Source organism: Peromyscus maniculatus, chromosome 1 (genome assembly GCF_049852395.1).
Source record: "Peromyscus maniculatus bairdii isolate BWxNUB_F1_BW_parent chromosome 1, HU_Pman_BW_mat_3.1, whole genome shotgun sequence".
Taxonomy (NCBI): Eukaryota; Metazoa; Chordata; class Mammalia; order Rodentia; family Cricetidae; genus Peromyscus; species Peromyscus maniculatus.
In genome coordinates, this window is record NC_134852.1 from 208,871,544 (window position 1) to 208,898,141 (window position 26,598).

Genomic DNA, 26,598 nt, shown 5'->3' on the forward strand with positions numbered 1-26,598 from the left:
GTGGGGGGGTAATTTTAGAAATTCACTAATTGGGGATTGGGAAGCAGGCTTAAGTGCCCGTTGTCTGGCAGAGGACCCGGGTCATACCCAGTACCCACATGCAAAGCCACAACTGTGTGTAACTCCAGTTCCCAAGAATCCAATGTTATCCTCTGGCCTCTGTGGGCTCCTCCATGCATGCACTGCACACAACTCACACAGACTCACACACACACACACACACACACACACACACACACACACACACACACACAAATATGTAATTGAATAGGGGCTGGAGAGATGGCTCAGTGGTTAAGAACACTTAATATTCTTACAGAGGACCACACTCAGTTCCTAGCACCCAGGTCAGTCATCTCTCAACTGCCTGTAACTCCAACTTGGCATATGACGCCCTCCTCTGGCCTCTGCAGATACTGCACTCACTTGTACATACACATAGACATTCACACATAAACATAATAAAAAATTAAGAATTAAATCTTTTTTAAGTTTCAAAAAATAAATCTTTTTTAACAGGAAGTCAGATATAAAGAAAAAATGGGGGTAAATCCAGACAGAAGGTTTTTTTGTTACTCTAAATTTTTGTGTGTTTTATTGTTTTATTTATTTATTTTTTTTTATGTATAAGGGTGTTTTGCCTACATGTATGCTTGGGTATGCCTGGTGCCTGTGGAGACCAGAAGAGGGTGTCAGACCCCTTGGAAATTGTATTATAGATGGCTGTGAGCTGCTGTGTGAGTGCTGGGAATCAAACCCAGGTCCTCTGCAAGAGCAGCCAGTGCTCTTAACTGCTGAGCTATTGTTCTAGCCCAACTTTAACTTTTAAAAATAAGTTTTGAGTAGTTCTAGAACTCTAAATGAATTCTTGTTAAACCAAAATCACATTTTCCACAAGCACCACAAAAATGAAACCAAACAAAAGCTGAGAGTGTGAGCTCATGGGTATGAACATCATATCTAGAAGTGGAGTGTGCGAGCCGAGGGGCATGAGCATTGTATCTAGTCATGTTAGCATTGTCTTGTATTTTGATTTCTAGAGAGACTTACCTGTCCTGTGGTCAGTAAGGTACTAGGTTTGAGCATGTCTGTGTGTGTGTGTGTGTGTGTGATGTGTGTGTGTCTCACATGCATACACACACACACACACACACACACACACACACACACACACACACACCCTGCACACCCCTTTCTTACTGTGATAGTTGGGATAGGTAGCTTTAAATGTCAGTGTGATTGGGCCATGTGTGGGAGCCCAGCTGGGTGACCGGCTCCCATAGTTATGATAGGGTACTCTTAAGAAGAGAGAGATAAGAGATATTAAATAGATGGATAGAAGGAAGAGAGACAAATAGAAACACAGGATAGCCTCAGGAGGGCCTGAATCAATATCCAATGGCCCCTCCTGTCTCTTCTAAAGGGCTATTTATAGGACTGCCAAGGGGTGGAGCAAAGACCTCCCCCTAGCTTAACCAAGTGCAGAGCCTTCCAGTCACCTAGTAACCATGCACATGGTCAAGCAATCCTCTAATGCAGCTCTGCTGGGTAAAGCTAGCTCAGATCTCACTAGGAAACCTTTGCAGGCCTCCACAGCCATGGGATGCCAAGATACCTAGATAGCCTTATTTTTGGTTGTGTCTGCTTGGATGTTTGTAGGAGACTTGAAGAGGTGGGGTTGGAAAAGGAGAATGTCGTTCCCAGTGTGTGTAGGTTCAACCCTATCCACTGAAGGCCTGAGTGGAACAGAAGAGTGGAGAAACGTGGGATCCACGAGCCATCTTCCTGGCTGCAGTGATGGTCTCCTCTGGGCCAGGCCAGTCTTACGGCATGGCTCTCTGCTTCTCAGGCTTTGAACCTGAGCTTCCCCGGGTGTCCAGCTTACTGACAGCAGGTCATGGGGCTTAATCATGTGAGCCAATTGTTTACGATTACATATATAGCCTACACGTTGCGTTTCTATGGAGAACCTTGAAGAGTGAAATGGCTATCTGGGGCCCGGATGCATATTTCGGTCAAGAGGCCTAGCAGAACTAATTGGCTCGTGGAAGGCTCATTCTGTGTTAGCACCTGGTCAACCGCCTCCTGTGCCAGCTGCGATGCCACGCCGCGGCCCCCACCACGCCATGGCCCCCACCGCGCCGCTGCCCCCACCACGCCGCGGCTCCCACCACGCCCATTGCCTTTCTTACAGGAAGGAAACGAGGACTCGTTAATGCACTTAGCAGTTTGAACCTACAATGCTTCCTTTCCTTTGGCTGCTACCTGATACCTTCTCGTCCAGTCACATTGGCTATAAAGTGTCTGGAATGCAGAAATCACTATGCATATTCATGAGGTCATATCATGAATAATACTTCTGTCAAAAAATGAATAGTCTCTGGCTATTTGCCTGGAAATTGAATTCCTCTCCCACACTTGGAGTCACTTGGAGACTGTCAAGAGCAGTGTTCTACTAACTACAGCCCACAAGGCAAACCTGGGTCCTTGAAGAAGAACAGCAAGCGCTCTTAACCCCTGAGCCATCTCTCCAGCCACGGGTTGTTTTTGGTTTTGGTTTTTTTTTGCTTGTTCGTGTGTTTTAAAAGGATTCATTTAATTCTATTTTATGTGTATGAGCGTTTTGCCTCTGTGTGTGTGTGTGTGTGTGTGTGTGTGTGTGTGTGTGTGCAGTGCCTACGGAGGTCAGAAGAGGGCAACAGATTCTCTGGCACTGGAGTTATGAACAGCTGGGGGTGCTGGGAACTAAACCTGGGGCCTCGGCAAAGCCCCATGTGCTCTTAACCCCTGAGCCATCTCTCCAGCCCCTGGGTTTTATATTTGTAAGTGGTGGAAAATGAAAAGCAAAGCAAACTCGTGACATGAGATTTGAATTTCAGTCTCTAGTGATAGTTTTCCTGCACAATCAAGCCTGTGTGTGTATTGCCAATGGCTGCCTTGGCACTGTGATGGCAGAGCGGAGGGGCTGTGATGGAGAGCGTGTAACCCCCTACCGAAACTCCGGTTCTGACGCCCTGTCTGGAAGCTGGAGATCTTTTGTCTAACCAGCTGATAGACTACACTATGTCACACTTTGCCTGTAGAGGGAACGGCTCCCCCCGCAGCAGCCTGAAACCTCCAGACGGGAGCCTTTGAGCTTACAAACTCCCTTTTTCATCCCGGAGACTCAGTGAGTGGCAGCTCTGCGCATCAAGGTGAAGTTCTGGATTTATATCAGTTTATTTTTTTAAGTCAAACTCTGCTTCCCTGGAGGTGATTTTCTATAGATAGAAAATGAACACAAATAAGATGAAAAATAGCACATCATATGTGTATTAATAAGGGAGAGGAAGAAAAATTTACCAAGACAAAGGACACAGAGGGTCAAATAAGGAGAGACTCCAATTTAGAGTTGGGCCAGGAAAGGTGTATTGACAAGACAGTATTCAAAGTTGACCTGATGAAGATGAGAACATTGCAGAAATATCTACAAGAACATTCCAGAAGCTAGAGAGGTGATCCAGTGGTTAAGAGCACTTGCTGCTCTTCCGGAGGGCCAGAGGTCAGTTCTCAGCAGCCATGTCAGGTAGCCCACAACTGCCTGTTACTCCAGCTCCAGGAGAGCTGATGCTCAGTTCTGGCCTCTGCCCGCACCTGTGTACACATGGCATACACACACAGACACGTGCGTGCATCCACATGAATAAAAATACAAGTCTTTTAAAATTAAAAAGAACATTCCAGGCAGAGGCAGTAACAGAAATGCAGGTCCTTCAGGAGCCCATGCCCACCATCTTCAATGAACCGTGAATTGAGGTCAGGGAAGAAAAGGTGGAGAATTCATCATAGAGGTCTCCTAGGCCGTTTATTCGGAGTGATTTCCAAGTCTTTATTTAATATATACCTGAAGTACTAAACAACTACTTTCTATAAAAGAGACACATCTTCACCCTTATTTTAAGGTTAAAGAACCAAAATTGATAAGAATATATATAAAAGTTGAGTAACAGAAAAGAATATGCATGAGCATCTCAGCTACGCATTGCCGTGTAACAAATCAACCCAAAGATTTATTCCTACTTCTTGTGTGCATTTACAATAACCAGCAGAACGCTGCTGCTGCTGCTGCTGCTGCTGCTGCTGCTGCTGCTGCTGCTGCTGCTGCTGCTGCTGCTGCTGTGGTTGTTCTTGTCGTTTTGATAACAGCAGAGCCACTCAGCCGTTAAGCCGGGGCTGGGAGGTCCAAGGTTTGAAGGTTTCACATACACACATGAAACTTCATCCTTTCTCTCTGTGACATCTCCTTGTGGCTCTCAGGCTTCCTCACAACATGACAGTCCGAATCTAAGGACCAGCAGAATCACTACTATGAAAACGGGATGTAAGAGAGATTTCAGAAACTGCTAAAACTCTGAAATGGTAGGTGCAGAACTAGCCGAACTTTTGCCATCTGCCACATCCAAGGGATCGAAGCAAATCAATGTAAGAAAGATGCCATATGACCACTGATGGGCCAGGCAGAGTCTGCGTGCTTGGGGAGAAGTTGCTGGTAGTCTTCCATGGAGGTCATCAGCCCCCCCTCCCCCCCATGGCCTGGGTTCATCTTCCTCCTTGGCTTTGCAGCCAGCTGTCTGGTGAGGCCTCCTTGACACACCCCATCGGCAGCATCTTTACCGTCTAGTGGGAAGCTGAGCTAATCTCAGGACAGGAGACGAGAGGTACTGTATTCTGTGGAATCTGGGAAGTGAGACAGGTTTCTCCCATGAAAGAAGCTGCCCCAACAGTCCCCCAACTGTCATGCTCCCCAACTTCCCAAAATAACAAGAATGGAAGTGCCTGTGTCAGCTTCAGAAACAAGCGACTTTTCTGGAAATATTTCCAAATTCACAGAAGAGTTGTGAAGACAGAGGGAAGAGTTCTCATGTACCCTGCGCCGACAACCACAGTCCCTTTGTCAAAATGAAGACATTGCCTGGCCTAACTGCATAAAAGTTCATTGAAATTTATAGACTTTGGATCTGGTTAATTTTGGTATGTACTACTTATTTTATTTAGTTTTTTTTTATAATAAAATCTTCAAAAAGACATTATCATTGGCAGAAAACACAATTCCATTTTCACTATTTTCCCACTAACTCTGCTATTTCAAGACCTGTCCCAGACTCCACTGACATTTAGTTGTCATATACCAGTGTCCCTGGTCTGTGACTGTCTTTTGGTCTTTCGTGACCTTGCTAGCTTTTGGGGAGTAGTTGTGAGGTGTTCTGTAGCATGACTCCCCATTGCAGTGTCTGGTATTTCTCATAGTTAAACTAAGGTATGGGAGTTGCTAGAACACTATAGAACTGGTGTGCCTTTTCCTGGCCCTTGCTATCAGTCTGTCACGTGCTTATGAGCATGTATATGTACTCATACACACTGTGCAGGCACATGGTGTGTGTGTGTGTGTGTGTGTGTGTGTGTAATTTGGAGAACAACCTCAGATTCTGTTCTGGTTAGTTGGTTTTTGTCATGCGCTGTCCAGTAGCCAGGCAGGAGGCTTGGTCATCCTGGGGCCTTATGTCCTACATAATCTGTGTGCTGCATGATCGAGTAATTTGCATACAGCATGATCACACAATCTATGCACTTGTGTGGCATAACTATGTGAGCCCATATGTACATGTGTGTGGGGGGAATCCATACAAAGTGGGCCAAGGCCTTCTGGATAAGTGAGACAGTCGATTAGCTTGAACTATTTAGGAGGCCCCCAGGCAGTGGGACCGGGACCTGTCCTTAGTGCACAAGCTGGGTTTTTGGAACCTAGGGCCTATGCTGAGACATTTTGCTCAGCCTTGGTGTGGGGACCAGGGAGGGGACTGGACCTGCCTCAACTGAATCTACCAGGATGAGCTGACTTCCCAGGGGAGACCTTGCCTTGAAGGAGGTGGGAATGGGGGATGGATTGGGGGGAAAGGCTGGGGGTGGGAGAAGGGAGGACAGGGGAATCCATGGCTGATATGTAAAATTAAATTAAATATAAAATAAAAATATAAAAAAAAAAAGCGGGTCGCCAGGCGGTGGTGGCGCACGCCTTTAATCCCAGCACTCGGGAGGCAGAGGCAGGCGGATCTCTGTGAGTTCGAGGCCAGCCTGGGCTACCAAGTGAGTTCCAGGAAAGGCGCAAAGCTACACAGAGAAACCCTGTCTCGAATAACCAAAAAAAAAAAAAAAAAAAGCGGGTCACAGACTCCTCCCCCTTCCTCTTCTTCCTCTCTCTCCCTGCATAATCTCCATGGAACTAAGCTCACTCCCCTGTTCCTTCTCCTAATAAACTCTTACAGTGGGTTTTGTTGTGCCTCGTGGCTTTTCTTGCACAGTAAACAGCGGCGCTTAATGAATAACCTTGCGCTGCATAAAACTAACAATGGCTTCCACCAGATTGACCTGTGAGCATATCTGTGGGGCATGTTCTTGATTAATGATTGATGTGGGAGGGTGGAGTCCACTGTGGGTGGTACCACCCCTAGGCAAGTAGGTCTGTGTTGTTTGAGAAAGCAGGCTGAACAAGCCATGACAAATAAGCCAGGGAGCAGCGTTCCTCTATAGTCCATGTTCCAGTTCCCGCTTCCAGGTTCCTGCTTTGGCTTCCCTCAGATGGAACTGTAACCTGTAATTCGAATAAATCCTTTCCTTCCCCAAGTTGCTCTTGGATGAGGTGTTTATCATAGCAACAGACAGCAAACTCGAACAGGTGTCATTCCTCAGGGAACCTCCAGCTTGTGTCCTGAAGCAGGATCTCTCACTGGCCTGGAGCTCCGAGTTAAGGTTAGGGCAGCTGCTCTGTGAGCGGCCGGGACCTGCCTGTCTGCCTCACAAATGATGCGATTACAAGCACACCCCATCATGCCAAGCTTTTTCTATGTGGGTATTGGGGCTTGAACTCGGGTCCTGGTACTTGAAAGGCAAGCACTTTATAATTGTACCACCTCCCTAGCTCTCAATCGGCTTTATCACTGGAGATGAGAACCTTGATACTAATCTTAGATAAGATGTTATTTATGGGTCTCTCCACCTGTGAGTAACTATATTTCCATCTTCACTGTGTTAGAAGCAGGTCACTAAGTCCAGCTCACATTCAAGAAGATAGACATTAAATAAGAGGGAGGAGCCTCCGGGCTTTTAAAAACGCACTGTTCACTGGGCCCAGCTGTTAGAGCAGGGAGGGTCGAGACCTGCCCTGTGACTTACTGGTGACTTTTCATGAGTCACTCAGTCTCCTAGAGCCGGGATTTACCTTCCTCTTATGAAACCAGTGTGGTAGCCCTGCCCCACAGCCATCTCCCTGGGGCTTCAGAGGCATGAGTGTGGAAACACACCCAGAGTGGCCGGAACCTGTCAAGGGAGCCATATTGATGACAGCAGAGGTCCTTGGATTCATCGCCACACCACCAGTGCCCCCCGAAGCAGTGAGGCCATCACTATTCTTATAGAAGGATCTCATGTTGTAAACACGCTGACGAGGATGTCGCAGGGAATGTTTCTGTAAAGTGAAGCATTATTTTGCAAAGTGGATAATTCCCCTGAATTTAGCTTTTTTTGTATAAAGTCAGCTTTTCGATTATTGGATTTGCTTAAACCAAAGGGTTCTAGGAATTCCTTCCAAAGTACACACTGTTTTGGGGCAGACGCTCCTGAGCAGACAAGTCTTCTCCTGTATAGACCGCGTTCCGTTTCTACTTAGGGCTGTGGACTGCAGTGGAATTGCCAATTACAGTCATTACGTCACAGCCTGGTGGAGGCCCCGCTAGTGGAGAACCCCAGCCAGTTTGTGTTTCTGACACTGGATGTTGGCAAGAACTGAACTCTGCTGTTTGGGAACTCTAACTAAGCCGGTGGCTGGTGGGCTACCTATGTTTGTTTGAGACAGAGTCTCATAGATCCTAGGCAGGCCATGAGCTTATGATGTAGCCAAGAATGACCTTGAACATTTTTACTTTTGAAAAGGGATTCCCTGTTTTGTTATTTTAATTTTATTTTTTAATTACATTTTTTTCATAAAATATATTTTGATCATATTTTCCCGTTCCCCAACTCCCCCTGATCCTCCCACCTTCCTGCCAACCTCGTGTTTTCTTCTCTCTCTCTCTCAAAAAGAAAACTCAGAAAATGAAAATAAAAACAAACAAAAAAAACCAGTATGACAAGAAACACCAAAATGGAACAAAAATATCCTTCCCAAAACAACAAAACAAAAGAAAACTCGGAGTCCGTTTTGTACTGGCCAACTCCTCCTGGACACGTGTCCTGCCGTGAAGTGTGGCTGACAAACCCAGGCACCTTCCATTGGAGGAAACTGAGCTTCCTTTTCTCATCTGGCACCAATCGAAACAGCTTCGTGGTTGGGGCGGGATTTTATGTTCACCTCCACCTCTCTGTGCTGGGGTTTGAACCTGTGCAGGCCCTGTGCCTGCTGCCGTGCGTGTATCAGTCCCGTCTGGGACGCTATGAAACAGGATTTCCTATAGCCCAGGCTGGCCTCCCTATAGCCCAGGCTGACCTCTCTAGATAGGTGAGGAGACCTTGAACTCTACAACCTCCTGCCCCTATGAGCTGAGTACTAGGACTTCACCATGTGCCATCGTTCCTGGTTTTATATGATTTGGGAATTTACAGCCAGCATTTTCAGGGTTTCTAGGCAGCACTTTACCGACTGAGCTCCATCCTCAGCCCCTGGGGAGAGTTTTTCTGGGTCCTGCCTCCTAGGGCTGGAAACTCACAGTCATCCACATGGGCCACCTCACTGAGCGTGCAGGCTCTGCCCTGGTATGACTCAAGGCACTGTTCCAGGGATGGAACAAAGATGGTAGTTCCTAGATTTCAGCACCATGGAAGCACTGCTCCCACCCTGGAGAGACCGCTGCTAAGTCTGTCCTCCCCTTCACCCAGGGCCAACCCCTGACAAGCCTAGAAGGGGTTGGCACAGCAGTAAGGCCACAAGGCCACGCCCTCGGTTGGCGCAGCAGTCAGGCAATGAGGCCACGCTCTTGGTTGGTGCAGGAGTCAGGCCACGAGGCCACGCCCTCAGTTGGTGCAGCAGTCAGGCCACGAGGCCACGCCTTCGGTTGGTGCACCACTCAGGCCACGAGGCCACGCCTTCGGCTGGTGCAGCAGTCAGGCCACGAGGCCACGCCTTCAGTTGGTGCAGCAGTCAGGCCACGAGGCCACGCCCTCAGTTGGTGCAGCAGTCAGGCCACGAGGCCACGCCTTCGGTTGGTGCACCACTCAGGCCACGAGGCCACGCCTTCGGCTGGTGCACCACTCAGGCCACGAGGCCACGCCTTCGGCTGGTGCAGCACTCAGGCCACGAGGCCATGCCTTCAGTTGGTGCAGCAGTCAGGCCACGAGGCCATGCCTTCAGTTGGTGCAGCAGTCAGGCCACGAGGCCATGCCTTCAGTTGGTGCAGCAGTCAGGCCACGAGGCCATGCCTTCAGTTGGTGCAGCACTCAGGCCACGAGGTCACGCCTTCGGTTGGTGCAGCACTCAGGCCACGAGGCCACGCCTTCAGTTAGTGCAGCAGTCAGGCCACGAGGCCATGCCTTCAGTTGGTGCAGCAGTCAGGCCACGAGGCCATGCCTTCAGTTGGTGCAGCAGTCAGGCCACGAGGCCACGCCTTCGTTTGGTGCAGCAGTCAGGCCACGAGGCCACGCCTTCGTTTGGTGCAGCAGTCAGGCCACGAGGCCACGCCCTCAGTTGGTGCAGCAGTCAGGCCACGAGGCCACGCCCTCGGTGTCATTTCTGAATTCATCTCTGTAGACAGGTTCAGAGGCAAGGTGACAGAGGACAGTCATTTCTCTATACTGTTCCCGTGTGGCCATGACTGCAGCACACAGCCTACACAGTGTGCATCGTGTGCTTTGTGTGTTCTCTAGATGTCTAAAGGCCCAATGTTGGGTGGGTTGTGGGAAGGGTTAAGTGTTGGTTAAATGTAAAGATCATTAGAAGTCAAGAGTTTTTAGTGACCACTTGACATTTCCTTATTTGGGTGTGAGGAGGGTGGGGCGAGTGCAGGTACCTAGGGGTACCTGTGTAGTGGCCAGAGATCCACACGTGACCAACTGAACTCTCCCGCTGGTCCTAGAGTGCTCCACTTTCTTCTCATATGCAAAGAGGTTCCGAGAAGGGAGCAGGGCGGGGGGGGGGGGCCGGGGGGGAGGGCCTACCTCAGCAGTTCGGAGCACTGACCCTCCAAAGGACCCAAGTGTCCAAAGGACACCCACAGTGGGCGTCTCACAGCACCTGTGAGGCCAAAGGGCACCTGCACTCACATGCACATATCACCCTACACACGTACACGTAATTTTAAAAAATAGTGAAAAGAGGACCAGGCATGGTGGTACAGGCCTTTAATCTCAGTACTCGGAGGCAGATACAGACAGATCTCTGTGAGTTCGAGGCCAGCCTGGCCTACATAGTTCCAGGACAGCCAAGGCTACATAGAGAGACCCTGTCTCCAAAAAACAAGATAATAATAATAATAATAATAATAATAATAATAATAATAATTTATTCTTTTTTAAAAATGGAAGCAGCTCAATTTCCCAATTTCTCTCACCGTTGGGAAGAATCAGCAAATGCACCCCATTTCTCTTCTCCCTACTTCTTCATTATCTCTGTCCCCTGCTCCCCAAGCCTTCACCTCTACCTGCCCCCTACTGGAAGCCTTCTCTCTTCTCCAAGTATCCATCCGGTTATTTTCCTTCAAGCTTTAAGCAGCCTCACGGTCTATGGGAGGCCCCTTTTAATAACTGCTTTAGTCCCAAATGCCACTCCCTTCTACTCAAGATGTGCCACTCTGAAGAGGAGGACACGCTCTCTGCTCATCGTGACATGTTGCTTTCTCCCTGTCCTCTCTTGTCCAGCGCAGTGTGATGGTGTGCAGACACCACGTGGGACAGGCCAGCATCTACCCCTTTTTCCTCTGGCAAAGGACTTGATTTTCCTTCTTACAGTCATCTCGTGTGCTCTCTCCCGCCTCCCATCATCCCTGTAAGCTCCAACTCACCTCCCGTAAGGTCGCCTCTGGCTCAGAAGAGTGTCTGTGACCCATAGCATCAATGTCTTCTGCTCCTCTGACAGATGTTTGCTTCTAGATCCATCAGGGCTAAATAATCTTCCCGTGAGTGGGGCTGAGGACAGTGAGGGAGGGAAGAGCAGGAATGACGGGTAAACCTGAGCTCCTGGCTTCCTTGGCATCTGAAGCAAGGCACATCTCTCAGGGGACATCCCAAGACCTCACTCTCTGCTCGTCACACCAAGCTCTTTGGGTTGATCTTCTGTCTCCCCAGGAACAATGTAGTGTTCTGCATAAGCTAGAACAAGTTCCTCATAAATAGGGATTGCTGGGATGGGAGTAATATTTTAAAACAGCCAATTCAAAAAGTAAAGATTTATTTTGTGATGAAATCTACACAAACCATAGTGGTTTTCACTTGTTGCCTAGAGACAGAAGAAGGTTGGAGAGGGGTAGGTGAAGAGAGAGGATGATGATTCTCTTTAGTGTACTGCTTCATTTTACATACTCCATAGCCTACGGAGTATGGTCAGTCTGTTCCAACACACACACACACACACACACACACACACACACACACACACACACACACATACACACACACACACTAACACCACACACATACCACACATCACATACACATATATATACACATATACAAAAGGATGGTTTTCCAGTTGGGGCTGGCACACACCTTTAATTCCAGCACTTGGGAGGCAAAGGCAGGCAGGTCTCTGTGAATGTGATGCCAGGCTGATCTACAGAGAGTTTCAGGACAGCTAGGGCTACACAGAGGAACCCTGTCTTGAAAAACCAAAGAAAGAAAGAGAGGGAGGGAGGGAGGGGAAGAGAGAGAGAGAGAGAGAAGGAGGAGGAAGAGGAGGAGGAGGAGGAAAGAAAAAAGGAAGGAAGGAAGGAAGGAAGGAAGGAAGGAAGGAAGGAAGGAAGGAAGGAAGGAAGGAAGGAAGGAAGGCGGGCTGGTTTTATGGTGCTATCATTCTTAAATTGCCAGTGTCGCCTCCTGAACCCTTTGTCCTTTGACGTCCTATAGTGTGCCATCTTATGCTGTAAGATGGGAATAATGTGAGTTAGGGGAGAGTTAACCTTAGCAAAAAGAAGCCTTTCCCATGATCATGAAAACCTCTGGTTGCCATCACTACAACCAGCCTCTACCAGGGACAGTGTCAGCCTCAGTGCAGATCTTTTGTTCTCTGCGGACAGGGCCATCGTAAAGAACATGCTTCCTAGGGTGCGAACAGTGGTTCAAACGTCGGCTTTGGTCCTTCACAACATTTCGACTTCTCTGAGCCTCGACTTGTTCATACGCCATGAACAAATAGGGGGCTGTTACCAGCATTGGTAATGCAGTTACGTACATTTTAGTAGGCCTTTAGACAACACAGCAAGGCTGTTTACTGAATCCTGAAGACAGCACAGTCTTTCTGATACAGAGCAGGCTGAACAGTAAACTCGAGTACTTTGCACTCGTGGACCTTAGTCTAAGGAGGAAGAGAGTTACCATTTCACAAATTCTAATAAAGCACGATGAGTAATTTGATAGAGGAAAAACAAGGAACTCCAACACAGTGGAGGGCTCATCACAGGTTAAGTATCTGGAAAACTAGTTGAAGGACTGATAAGAAGTCAAAGAGAAAGAGAAAGAGAAAGAGACTTGTGTAGTGCCGTGGCCATCTTTCCTTTCATATCAATGGACTGAGACGGAGCAATTCTAAGACAATCTACCTGTGGCTTTGCTCTAATCACCACAGTAGCTTTAGGATGGGGACTTAGCAGCCTGTTGTAGAGGCTAGAGCTGAGTGAATAAGTTGCTTTAGGATGGCTCACGTAGAGCAAAGATCAAAGACCTGTTCTCCCCACACACACACACCCCAATCTGACATTTTTTTTTTTTTTAAAAGGCATTATTTGCTGTGGATAGCACCTTCCTAGCTTTTTTCTAATTTGGGAACCCAGAGTATAGACAGAGCCAACCCCACCTAGAAACCAAGGAAGGAAAACTGTAGAACCCAAGATTATCACCCACTGGCCCTTTGACTAAAGCACAAGCCAATGGATCCCATTGTCGTTGAGACCAGCTAGAGCTGAGCTCCCTATCATTCCAATGATACTCTAACCAATATGCAAGAGAAGAGCAGTTCAGGCTGAAGAGGACCAGTGGCATCCATTGTATTTAACAACATGGAGGCCACTGAGACCCAGGCAAAGCCAGTATTAGTGGTGGGGGCCTGGGAACAGGGAGAACCTGCTTCTACTGTATAACTAAGTGGGTAGAAGATCCCTTAAGACAGGAATCCTTGAGAGAGGGGAAGCTGTGGTTGGCATATAAAATAAATTCTAAAAAATTAATAATAAAAAAAGACATGAATCCTTGACTGTACTTCAGGGGCCCACTCTAAGATCTGTCCTCACAGAGAGCTGGGATTCTCTGAGATTCTAAATACTCACTGTTCCACTAGCCACCAAAGCAGGCCTCACTGCAAATCCTTTACCTAGGAGGGTTCTCTGCCAGCCCACAGGTTCTCTGTAGAAGGAACAATTGGAGGAGGTAAGAATAAACTAAATTTCCATCACAGGGGGCCAGTCGGATTAAGATCTGGCTGTTTTCTCTCAAAGGCACTGTTGCTCACTAGAGTGATCCCTGCTTCTGTGAGGTGGGCCATGTGTCTCACTGGGGAAAAGATTCAGAGTGTGCACTGGGTTCAATGGTAGCTCGACGGACAAAGTTCGAGTTCAGCCTCCCAATACTGAAACAAGCAAACAAAAAAATCCTACACATTCTTGACTCAGCAGATAATGGAACTTGCCACTAATGATCCTAATTCAATCCCTAGAACCCACAAGGTGGAAGGAGAGAACTGACTCCCACAGGTTGTCCTCTGACCTCCACATGGGTACTATAGCATGTGTACCACACACACACACAAATAAACTTAAAAAAAAAAAAAAACCCTGTGTACACTCTAAGAAAGAGAATGTAAGAAGCAGGCTTCACATTGAAGACTAGGTAGGGCACTGCACAAGCATTCCGTCATTTATAGGCTCTAGTGGGTTCAGGTTTCCTTAACTGGGGTCTCTTCCAATAAATAAAGGATTCCAACCCACTAAAGCAACTATCGCTCCCTGCCAGGAACTCCGGGAGCCCCAGCACTCTCTTCAAGAAATGGCTCGTTTACCAGCTCTGCTTGTCACGGAAACCCTCCAGTCTCTCCTCCCGCAAGCTCCAATGTGTCCTCTGGCTTCCAAGCTCCAATGTCTACCCCGGCTTTAGTGGGGGCCTTGGACTTGGGTGGTGTGCATGGCTAGCACCCATTCATGCCGGGGATCCTTCCTGCACAGCAGGACAGATTATAACCTTGACCGGAGGAGTGCAGTCCAGGCTGCTGCTCTGGGAACACAGCTGGGCACGCTCTGTGACCGCCTCCTCTGTAACACTCGGAAGGACCGTCTGTCACTACCCCACTTAGACGTTTGTGAACTTTCCACTTGAAAGAGATTTAGATTTACAGAAAAGTTGCAAAACAATCTTCTTCTGTCCTTCAACCAGCCACAACCTAAACACTAACATTTTACACAATCACAATGTAGTCAAAACAAAAAACAAAAACAAAAAAATTGGACTGAAGATGTAGCTCAGTTGGCATAGTGCCAGCTAGCATGCACATGACTCTGGGTTTGAGCCCCAACATCATGCCGACAGGGTGTGGCAGCTCATGCCTATAAGCCTGGCACTTGGAAGGTGGAGGTGGTGGGATCAGGAGTTCAAGGCCAGCCTGGAATACATGAGATCTGGTTTCAAAAATAAATCAATTAGTTAATTAATTAACATGGCGACAGTACTTAGTTAACCTAGAGAAAAAAGTAGCTAAGCCAGCAGGCACACTGGCACACATCTGTGATCTCAGAACTCTAAAGGTGGAGACGGGGATCTTTAGTTTGCCCTAGACAACATCTTTAGTTTCCTTTGAGACAATTTGAAGAGGGAGTACTGGCCACAATTCACTGGATAAGCTTCCACTTGGCTTTGTCCGATGTTCCCTCAAGATTAGGCTCAGGTTACATGTTTCCGGCAAGAATATCGCCATGCCCTTTCAGAGCATAGATTGAGTGGTACATGATGTCAATTTATGTCATTACTGGGAATGTCAACTCTGATTATTTGATGCCAGTGGCGTTTGCCAGCTCTCCGCTCTGCAAAGCCACTGTCCTTCCCTCCCTTTGCAACAGATGAGTGAGTAGCTGGTCGGAAAGTCGCCAGCCTGGGTAAGCAGCTGCTTCTCATCACACTTGTACTCTGCAGTTCTTTTTTACCTTCTTTTACTTCTTTACTTGAGACAGGGTGTCATGTAGCCCAGGCTACCCCTGAACTCATTTATGCAGGCAAGGGTGACCTAGAACTAAGGCAAGGGTGACCTAGAACTTCTGACCCTCCTGCTCTTACTTTCTAAGTGCTGGGACTGTAGGTGTGCACACCACACTCAGTTTACACAGTGTGGGACTGCAGGTGTGCACACCACACTGTTTACACAGTGTGGGATTGCAGGTGTGCACACCACACTCAGTTTGCACGGTGTGGGATTGCAGGTGCGCACACCACACTCAGTTTACACAGTGTGGGACTGCAGGTGTGCACACCACACTCAGTTTACACAGTATGGGACTGAAGGTGTGCACACCACACTGTTTACACAGTGTGGGACTGCAGGTGTGCACACCACACTGTTCACACAGTGTGGGACTGCAGGTGTGCACACCACACTGTTTACACAGTGTGGGACTGCAGGTGTGCACACCACACTCAGTTTATACAGTGTGGGACTGCAGGTGTGCACACCACACTCAGTTTGCACGGTGTGGGACTGCAGGTGCGCACACCACACTCAGTTTACACAGTGTGGGACTGCAGGTGCGCACACCACACTCAGTTTACACAGTATGGGACTGCAGGTGTGCACACCACACTGTTTACACAGTGTGGGACTGTAGGTGTGCACACCACACTCAGTTTATACAGTATGGGACTGAAGGTGTGCACACCACACTGTTTACACAGTGTGGGACTGCAGGTGTGCACACCACACTGTTCACACAGTGTGGGACTGCAGGTGTGCACACCACACTGTTTACACAGTGTGGGACTGCAGGTGTGCACACCACACTCAGTTTATACAGTGTGGGACTGCAGGTGTGCACACCACACTCAGTTTGCACGGTGTGGGACTGCAGGTGCGCACACCACACTCAGTTTACACAGTGTGGGACTGCAGGTGCGCACACCACACTCAGTTTACACAGTATGGGACTGCAGGTGTGCACACCACACTGTTTACACAGTGTGGGACTGTAGGTGTGCACACCACACTCAGTTTATACAGTGTGGGACTGAAGGTGTGCACACCACACTGTTTACACAGTGTGGGACTGCAGGTGTGCACACCACACTGTTTACACAGTGTGGGACTGCAGGTGTGCACACCACACTCAGTTTATACAGTGTGGGACTGCAGGTGTGCACACCACACTCAGTTTGCACGGTGTGGGACTGCAGGTGCGCACACCACACTCAGTTTACACAGTGTGGGACTGCAGGTGCGCACACCACACTCAGTTTACACAGTATGGGACTGCAGGTGTGCACACCACACTGTTTACACAGTGTGGGACTGTAGGTGTGCACACCACACTCAGTTTTCATGGTGTAGGATGGAACCCAAGGCTTCTTGCGTGCTAGACAAGCACTTTGTTGGCCTCTGCCTACTAATTATAACATCGATTGAGCTTGACAACAATTGCTATGTGGTGTTTGCCAAATACTAACCCTGTTTCCACATCTCCACCAAGATTAAGAATTCGAATTCTACTGTAAGGAAGACCTGGCCTCTTCTTCCTCCTAATTTGCGTGTTTATTTATTTCTGCCATTATAAGTTCCTTGGGTACCAAACCCATTTCTTAGAGTAGAAAACTGAGACTTAAAACTGTTAGAGAAAGTACCCATAGTCACAAAGCAAGGATGAGGAAGAACCAGGTTTATTCTTGGGCCATCTGTGTTCTTATCCGATAATGCTTTCCAGCCATTCTGGAGGCTGAGGCATGAGGATGGCTAATTCAAAGCTCAATGGGGCAACTTAGTGAGTAAGAAGAAGGCTGGACTCAGCTCTGTGGCAGGGTGCTTGCCTGCCTTGCTGTGGGACCTAGTTTTAATCCCCAGTACTGCTAAATTGATAATACTAGTTTCTGAGAATGTACATCTATAGCTTGACACAGATCCCTCCTTCCTTGATGACAGAGGCATTCCAATGGTAATAAGTTTCACAATAGCTCCTTTCACAACATTGGTGTCCTCATGGCATCCTCCGGTTGTTGTGTTCTAGTTCCTTTGCTTTTAAAAAGATCAACTTGCACCCTCTTTATAACCAGGCATGGTGGTCCTCACTTGCAGTCTCAGCACGTAGGAGGCTAAGGTAGACCCATCATGGATCCCAGGCCAAACTGGACTGCATAAGGAGACACTGTCTCAGACAAAACATACCAAGTGGACAAATTGACAAAAACATACAGAACATTCAGAAATACACACTTTCTCTCTGTGACTGCCAATAAATGAATGTGTCTAGTTGTAGTTAGCAGAGGATGTGGCTGTGATAATCAGGTGCCAAATGTCTTACGTTTTTATAGAGAGAGGGAGGAGCCATTTTTAATGATGCCCTATACATCTTTAAGATGGGCCCCAGGGCTGTGGCCCTAATATAGCCAGGGTCTGTGTTGATGTCCGTGGCCCCTGTGACCACAAGGGCCATGTGGATTCATGGGGTCTGTGTCTGAGGGACGTGCTACCACTGGGGCCATGCCAGGCTGAGTGGCCTACTCAGCTACCTGGGGTCAGCTACCTGAGGCCCAGACCGGGCTGCTACTGAGGACTATGTCTGGGTCCGTGGTCCTATTGCGGCCGGGTCTGTGTTAAAATCGGTGGCCCATGTTGCCACCGAGGGCTGTATGGATGCCTGGGGTCAAATCAGCCACCTGAGTCCATGTTGGCTGCCAAGGGCCATGCAGATCTGAGTGGCCTGTGCTGCTACCTGATGCCATGGTGATGTCTAGCCAGAGCGGCAGCTGAGGGCCATGCCTGGGTTCTTGGCCCTGCTACAGCCGGGGTCTGTGTTGATGCCTAAGGTTCCTGCTGCCATTGAAGACCATGTGAATGCCTGGGATCTGGGGCCATGTTGGTGTCTGAGGGTCACATTGCCCCTGGGGCTGTACGCATCTGGGTGGCCTGCACTGCCCCCCGGGGCAATGGTGGTGTCCACCCCAGGCTGCTGGGTCTGGGTCCGTGGTCCCACTGTAGCCAAGGTCTGTGTTGCCACCAGAGGTCACATGGAAGCCCGGGGTCAGGGTTGCAACCTGAGGCCTTGGTGGTGTCCAGGGGGTGTTCGCAGCTGGAGTCTTCCTGATCTGGGTGGCCTGTGTTTCCACTTGGAGCCAGGATGTCATCTGGGCCCTAGCTGCTGCCAAGGACCATGTCTGAGTCTGTGGCCCTGCTGCAGCTGGGGTCTGTGGTGATGTCTGTGGCCTGTGTCACCTCAGGAGGCCATAGGAACCATGCGTGATGAAATCAGAGGGCCACGCTGAGCCGGCTCTGCCTTTCACTGGCCCTGGGATACCTGGCCCCGACCCTCATGGGAGCTGGCCCCCCGCACTCAGGAGAAATGTCTCCACCCCTTACCATGGCAAGGGAGAGCTGACCCTGATGGCATGGGCATAGGGTAGCTGGCTCGACCCCTTGCCTGAGTGGGGGTGCCCAGTGGCCCGGACTGACCAGCTCAGCCACCACCCAGGCCCACAGCCAGGCCTTGGGTTGGCCCACCCTAACATCTGCCCCATCTAGGACCTGTTGGAGCTCATGAAGGGACTGATCCTGTAGAATGATAACTACAGGATCTCCGTGACTCAGGGTGGCCACGGGATACCCAAGAGGAGTTCCGGTGGGAATCCAGTGAGGATGGTGTACCAGGAACCAGAGGCCTTGAACCAGACCAGTGACTCATTGTAATGAACATCTGCAAGTAAAGCTGATCAGACAAAAGGGTACCCGTGTGACACACCGAGACTCCCAATCCCACCGGGACAAATAAAGAGGTGTTGGAGAGAAGGAAAGATGGAGGAGTGAGGAACTATTGTTGTTGTTCTCTCTTATTTTTGTTCTTTTGGTTTTTGTTTGTTTGCTTGTTTTGGTTTGATTTAGTGTTGTTGTTTTTTTTCATGGGGGGGGGGCACTGCAGGGAGGAGAGGAGGATATGAGGGGACTGGGAGGTGAGTGGGATTGGGGTGCATGATGTGAAATTCCCAAAGATTTAATAAAGAAGTTATGTTAAAGATAGATAGATGGATAGATAGATAGATAGATAGATAGATAGATAGATAGATAGATAGATAGATAGATAGATAGGCAGGCAGACAGACAGGTGACAGGATCCCAGATGGCTTATTCCAGGGCATTGTTGGAAGATTACAGGAGATAACAATGTAAGCAGCCAGACTGGTGTACTCAAGCAGGGGCTCCCAGAAAGACTGACTGCAAGGACAGCTATGGAGCAGGAAATGCCCCTACAAAGACCGGATGCCAGAGTCTTGTGCCTTAAACCTAGGACACTTTCTCCTTCTGGTAATTTGGAGATGCATCTCTCATCTCCCAGCTCTACCTGCAGCCAATACGCTTGATCGATTCTCATGCTGTAGGCACGGATCAAGGCCAAGCAAGTCCCTTTTGAGATGTCTGGCTCCTGTGTCCAGGAACAAAGAGCTGGAGCAGAGGCCCATGGGTAGTGGTGGAAATAGAGGCAATTTACTAAGAGAGAGAACACCCCCAAACATGGCAGTGAGTGAGAGATCCCAGCAAAGGTCGACACCACTGGTCTCCCAGCCGTGAGTGTGACGTGGCTTTATGGGTCTTTCCCACAGCACCTGCCCTCCCTGGAGACCTCTCTGGGCCTTTCACCCCATTGTCACTTGCCCCAGCCCATCATCACCAGTCACCAGCACAGTTCAGGCCCAGGTAGGTAAAACCATAGGACCAAAGAGGCGTGACTGCCAGCTCAGAACCTGCTGGGAGAGACGCTCTCTGCCTTCCATCTATGCTTCAAAGGAGATGCCTCTGTTTTCCCTACCGATGGGCACTGTGGCAGCCATCTTGCCATCAGAGGAGTCATCCTGAGAGAAGATGGAACTGGGAGGTGGAAACTCCAGGGCTGTGTCTTACTCCATAGGAAGTCGGACTTCCTCCTGGACTGTTGCAAGAGCCGATCTTGTTAAACAGTTTGGGTCGAGTTAGAAGTAGAAAGACTCCTCACAAACAGGGCCCTCTGTGGTCCCCCAACCTCCTGTGCACATCCAGCCACTCGTCTCTGCTCTCCTGGGGGCAAGCCTGGTCCCCAGAGCCTCCCTTCTGCTCCCTCAGCCAGGTGAGACCTCAGGGAGGAAGCCTGGCCCTGGCTTCTGTGCGTTCTATTTATATGTGAAATCACTTGCATTCTCCTAGTTAGTGGCAGATCTGCCTGTTTGATGTTAATGAGTTTGTGAACCCAACAAAAACATAAAAGAGGAGGCTCTTGCAAAGAGGGGAAATAGAAAATAAAGTGCCATTGAGATGGGCTGGGCTTGAGATCTGCCTTGAATCTCACCAGCCCCCTTTCTCTGGCTTCCCAACGGGGCCCCCTTTCATCCAATGGAAGAAATCAAGATAAAATGCCAGTCTGGTGAATATCCCACAAAACCAAACCACTCTGATTAGTCTGGACAAAGAAAATGAAGAATTTGGCTGATCAAAGTGAGCTGGGCTCCCCCTTGAGCCTCACCCACCCCATTAGGCCTCCTGTGGACAAGAGAGGCAGGTTTCTCCCCGTCAGGAGTTCTGCCATGTTCATTTTCAAGCAGCCTTGTGCACACGGTGAGAGTCTTAGCTGTCTCCTAATAACCCACTTTAGGACACAGACGTTCTGATCTGATATTACTAAATGAAAGTGGCCGCTTTCTAATCTGGGGAGAGTGGGGGCATTTGTAGCAGCCAGAATCAAAGGCTGGGGCTCTTTCTGTTCCTAATTATCAATAGTGTTTTATAATCTTATTAATATTGATACGCAGTATACTGAAGATCTGTTAAGGAGTAATGTATGTGGAAGATAATTAACAAGACCCGAGTCAGATCAATCGCCGATTTGACAGCCAACGGTGTGTGGCTTATAAATTATACATATTCTAGGTATTGCTCAAAATGTTTAAAGTTTCAGTCCAATCCTTCCGATCCAAGCGCTCGGGGAAGGCTTGAACCTAAAGGTACTGTCCCCAGCCTGCTGGAGCCTCCTCTGCATACACAGGACTTGCCTCCTTACTTAAAAATCAAAGGGTTTCCTTTACTGCCAACTCCACACAAGGCATAAAAACACACCTTTTCCTTGTAAAGTGCAGAAAAACAAAAGGTGAGATCTTGTAAGGAAGGAGATGATTAATAAAAGGGAAGCAATTTGCCTTTTGATTTCCGAAGGAAGGTAGCTGCTGAGCATTTCAGGCGGCAGGACTCACGTTCTCCTCCATGCAGTTGGGACCGACGTGAGACACTGGGCTGAGGTGATGCATAAGCTCAATTAATGCGTCTGTTTCAGTTGGCTCAGGAGCCTACACTACACTCCTGGACAAGTATGTGTGTGTTTTGGGGGTGCATACACGTCTGCCCAGTAATCATGAAAGTGCTAAGGACTTTACCCAGCAGTCCCAAGGACAACCCACCGACTCAGACCTTCTCCTGCAAGAGATGCCTTCGCTACACCTGTATTTCCAAGGCAGGAGGAAGCCAACCTGTGCTACATAGTGAGCTCCAAACTAGCCTGAGTTACAGAGTGAGACTTCACCTTAAAAAAAAAAAAAAAAAAAAAAAGCCACACCTGTGTTGCTCACCCCTGGCTGTGAGGGGACACTTGTTCACGGTGAAGAAGAGCTAGTTGACTCGAAGGACACCCTAAAGAGCGTCCAGCTCTTCCCACTGATGTTGCAGAAGGAATTATCCCGTCTGTGAACAGAGCCATGCAGTTGTCTGTGAGTGTTTCTGCTATATCTCTGCCATCTGTGAAACAGAAACACAGAAGCCGCCTCCCCCAGCTCTGCGGGATGGGGTCAGGACGAAATGACAGGTGTCTGTCTGGTATCCACAATCATGCCACCCTCCAAGCCAGTGCTGGCTCCCAGTGCACAGAAGGCAGCCGGCCTTGCTCACAGGCACACTGTCTCCCTTGTTGGGGCCTACTGGTCCCCACTTTGCTCGGTGCTTCCTGTGAGCCATTTGCCAGGCCCATCTGTCCCTGCCCTTCCCTCTCATGCTGCCTCCTTCCCCGGAAGTGCTTCTTCCTGAGGCCTCACCTTTTGGAAGCAACATAGTGAAGCCAGGTGTCACCTTCTCCAAATGGCTTCCCTGGTCTTTGAAAGCAAAAGTTGCTTCTGGCTGCTTATCACATTTTACTTTTACTTGTAGTGGAAGCATTGGAACCTTGTCCACTCCTGATGGTAAAACCAAGCTAGGTATGAACAAAGCGCTCTCTCTCTCTCTCTCTCTCTCTCTCTCTCTCTCTCTCTCTCTCTCTCTCTCTCTCTCTGTCTGTCTTTGAGGTAGCATGTATCCCAGCCTAGTCATAGCTGAGAATATCCTTGAGCTTCTGCCCCTCTGGCCCCACCTAGACCAGAGCCGGGGACCTAGGGCTTTGTGCAGGATAGGCAAGCACACTCTATCAACTGAGTTACATCCCCAGCCTTCTGTTTGGTTTCTGAGACAGAGTCTCACTATATATCCCTGGAACCCACTACTTAGACCAGGCAGGTCTCAAATTCAGCAATCCCCTGCCTCTTTGGGGGCCTGGGTTATAGGCATGTATCACCATATCTGGCTCACTTGTTCATTTTCATCCCCTGTGGACCCCCACTCCATGTCTGAGTGTTTTGGGAGTCTTTGCTCAAGGACTGCCCTAAACACCGTGCTGGTGTACTCCGGCGGCCTCCACAGTAGATAGAGAATGGTGGTGGCACATATGGCCACAATGACCAGAGGAACTGCTGGGGGCACAGATCCTGGGGCAGGATCTACCGTCTGAATGTACTGTCTTACTGAATGCTCCCAGAAGCCTCTGGGGTGGGACCTAGAATGTGCTTTGTCTAGCTGATAACACATTGCAGACTGCTATGCCTCATCTCCATCCTCCTGCACCATACTTCCCAGATGCCCCTGCAGTGAGATGTAACCATGTGACTAGCTTCTGCCCAGTGGACTACAAAGGCAGCTAGATAACATCTGCCAGTTCCAGACAAGCTCATAAAAACCTCGCCTGTGACTTTCTCCAGTGTGGCTGTAGGTGTGAAGGGTCCAGACAGTGATCCTGGAGGACTGTGGAGCCACACGGAAGGCCACCTCCAGCAGAAACTAAACTTTGCTTTGTTAGTACTAGGATTTAAGGTTCTCACTTGCATGAGGAGACTGGAATCTGCTTATTTGACTTCAGGAAAGAGATGGTCAGTTGCAGATTGGAGGCTGGGATTTTAACTGGCACCTAGATGTCTCTGATTCCTGTGACTCCAACTAGTATCCTCTGCTGAGTCTCCACTAAGAAAAAAATACAAACTTCCTACTGGGGGAAACCAAGATCTTCCAAGTATGGCCCCTCAAACCTCTGAAATGCGGCTCTGAAGAACTCTCCTTTGGGGGTTTGTAAAGTAGCTGAATTGTCGTCCACCTTAAGGGAAGAGGGAGCAGGAGTGGAATGGTGGCCCTGAGTGGTGGCCCTGAGTGGTGGCCCTGAGGGTGGCCCTGAGGGTGGCCCTGATGGCCACTCATGTACCAGTCCTTGACAACTGTGCCATCCCTGTTGCACAATATTAAAGATGTGTCACATTTGTTTGTGCTGTGGAATATTTGTTCAATGATGCAAAGAGGTGTTGCATCCTTTTATGTTGCATTTGTTTAACTCTGTGAAGCTGTGTAGCTAGAGTTTTCCGCCTTGCCCACAGTCAGGACAAATCTTTGTCACCCGCCAGTCCCACAGCCGCTCAGACCCAACCAAGTAAAAACAGAGACTTATATTGCTTACAAACTGTATGGCCGTGGCAGGCTTCTTGCTAACTGTGCTTATAGCTTAAATTAGTCCATTCCATAAATCTATGCCTTGCCACGTGGCTGGTGGCTTACCGGCATCTTCACATGCTGCTGGTCATGGCGGCGGCGGCTACAGCGTCTCCTTCTGCCTTTCTGTCCTTTTATTTCTCCTCTCTGTTAGTCCCGCCTATCTTTCCTGCCTAGCCACGGCCGATCAGGTTTTATTTATTAACCAATCAGAGCAACTTGACATACAGACCATCCCCCAGCACAGCCAAGTGCAGACCATCTCAAACACCTGCACTCTGGCCCATGGTCCTAATCATCCTCTATGCGGACCTGCTGGGCAACGCCACAAAGAACCCAAGAAGGGCTCCCACAGGACATACAGAACATCCCACAGCAGGAATATTTGTTCAATGATGCAAAGAGGTGTTGCATCCTTTTATGTTGCATTTGTTTAACTCTGTGAAGCTGTGTTACTGTGCCTGTCTAAAACACCTGATGGTCTAATAAAAAGCTGAATGGCCAATGGCAAGGCAGGAGAAAGGATAGGTGGGGCTGGCAGGCAGAAAGAATAAAAAAGGAGAAATCTGGGAGCAGGATTGTGAGCAAGAAAAGGAGGACATCAGGGGCCAGCCACCCAGCTACACAGCAAGCCAGAGTAAGAAGTAAAGGAAGGTACATAGAATAGGGAAAGATAAAAGCCCAGAGGCAAAAGGGAAATGGAATAACTTAAGAAAAGCTGGCTAGAAACAAGCCAAGCTAAGGCCGGTCATTCATAAGTAAAAATAAGCCTCTGTGTGATTTATTTGGGAACTGGGTGGCAGGCTCCCAAGGAAAAAAGAATAAAAGAATAATAAAAAAAATAAAATAATAATAAAAAAAAAAAAAGCTACACATTCCTTTCCTTTTCAACCAAGCCTGTAGGATGCTGTCACGGCTGTGGGCTTAGAGAAGCTAAGTATCTTGTTCAAGGCTCCATGGTTCACGAGGGACAGTGGTGGCTTCCATATCTGTGTCCATCTGCTTCCCAAGTTAGCAGTTATTTGTTCCACCCGCATCCCAAGAAGAGTACATCACTTGGGTCTATTTCCTTATCTTAACAGAGAGACACTCCAAGGAGATTCCAGACGCCATTTGTTTATCTCCCTTCCTTAGAGACAGAGATGTCTCTTCAGTTAGCCAGGCTGGGGCTGTGGGAATGAATCACAGCAGGTGTCTAACCTAGAGGCCCTACCCTTCGCACAGCCTGGGTCTGGGTCCCAGAGGGCAGGGTCCAAAAGGAAGCACAAGAGAGCAAGGGGGCGGAGTCAAGAGGCTTCATTCACGTCATACCCTGCGAGTCAAGGCAGTTATTCAGTCGCTCAGAAAGAGGGAATATCAAAACTGTGGTCTTTTAAAAACCGTTAAGATGGCAAACAAAATCCCACAAAATTCTCCCGTAATAGAAAGGCTGTATAACAGTACAACAGTGGGTAATGGATAATAATTCTGAAGGAATTTAATTAGTAACAGCAAATAGGCATTCATTCATCCATTCATTCATTCAGCTATCATCCATTGAGAAGACACAAGACACTAGGCCCTCAGCAGAGGTAGGAGCCACTAGATAGTTCCAGAAAAACAGACCTTTCTGGTGGGGCTGCGGGGCTGCTTTTGGTTTTGTCTGCCCTGCCAGTGCCTGTGGAGAGGTGATTCTGGCCTATGACCGTGACCCTGGTTCTGATGCGGGTATGAACCACTTCCCAGGTCCTACACCTGAGTGCTGGCCAGCCTAACCCTGGTTCTGATGCGGATATGAACCACTTCCCAGGTCCTACGCCTGTGTGCTGGCCTCTGGAAGGAGTCGATGGTGACACAAGAGAATATCACTAAGAATCACACAGTGAATATCACTATGGTCATTATTGTCAGGAAAGAAGGGTGATCTGTGTTACCGTGATAACGGCCCCTTGCATTTGTAGAATGTAATGGCTGCTCAGCGCAAAGGAAGGAGTGGGATCTGTATACGCAGGGACGGAGGGAGGGGGCTGGGTGTAGGGAGGAGTGGAGTGAACTTGTGTCATGTGATTACAGGGGCTCAGAAATCCCCTCCTCTGTCCATCTCAAACTGGAGAGTCAGGAAGACTAACATAACACATCATCAAGTCTGAATTCAAGACCGAGAACTGGAGAACTTAGCCCTGGCCTAAGTTTGGAAGCCTGAGAAAATGGGAAGGGGGCAGACAGGCCCTTCCCCATGCTGTTCACCTCCGGCCCGCAGCAGATTGGAAGACAGGTATTCATTCCTCATCCTCTGACTCATGCGAGTCTGCTCTGGAAACACCTTCTGACACACCCAGAGCTATCTGGGCATCTCTTAGCCCTGTGGTGCTGACAGCGAAATTAGCCCTCACATAAAGAGATTATGAGTTCCAAAG